This window comes from Arachis ipaensis, chromosome B10, assembly GCF_000816755.2.
Source record: "Arachis ipaensis cultivar K30076 chromosome B10, Araip1.1, whole genome shotgun sequence".
NCBI classification, from domain to species: Eukaryota; Viridiplantae; Streptophyta; class Magnoliopsida; order Fabales; family Fabaceae; genus Arachis; species Arachis ipaensis.
Window position 1 is genome coordinate 93177482 of NC_029794.2, and position 673 is coordinate 93178154.

Here is a 673-nt window from a genome sequence, read left to right on the forward strand (position 1 = left end):
GTGTCTATGGTGAATAATGTGTCAAGTATAAAAAAAAATTGAACTTGCTACACATGACACTCAAATAAAGCTTATAAACAAAGTAATAGCCAAGGATAAAGGAATAATGAGAGGTCATAGCAATATGTTACTTGAAGCTTGAAGGAGACTTTCTAGGCCTAGGAGTCAATAAGAAGTGAGTATTTACATATCCACACAAAATCCCATGAACTATCAATAATACTCTGCTAGCATGAACATCCTCTCCCATTTCATTCTTTCTTCTCAATAAATCTTTTCTTGCTTGGGGACAAGCAAGCTTTAAGTTTGGTGTCGTGATGACAAGTCATCTTAGCCTATTTTAACTAGTCTTTTTCTTTTGTTTTCATTAGAATTATGCACTTTCTTGAGCTACAAGCAAGCCAATTAGGTAGATTTTCATGTTTCCTTTGATTGAATCAACCATGTATGAATTCATGCTATTTCATGAGGTTTTATACTATAATTGTCACATATTATGAAAGAATGAATATCTCATGATTTTAAGCATAGCTTTGATGTGTTTGGTTGATTAATGATAGGTGAAGAAAGCTTGGAGAAAGGTTGAAGCAAGAAGGAATAGCTAGGAGTAAAGAGAAGACAATGGAATAAGTGAAATTGAACCAGGAAGCAAAAAGCTGGACCTAAAGTTAGC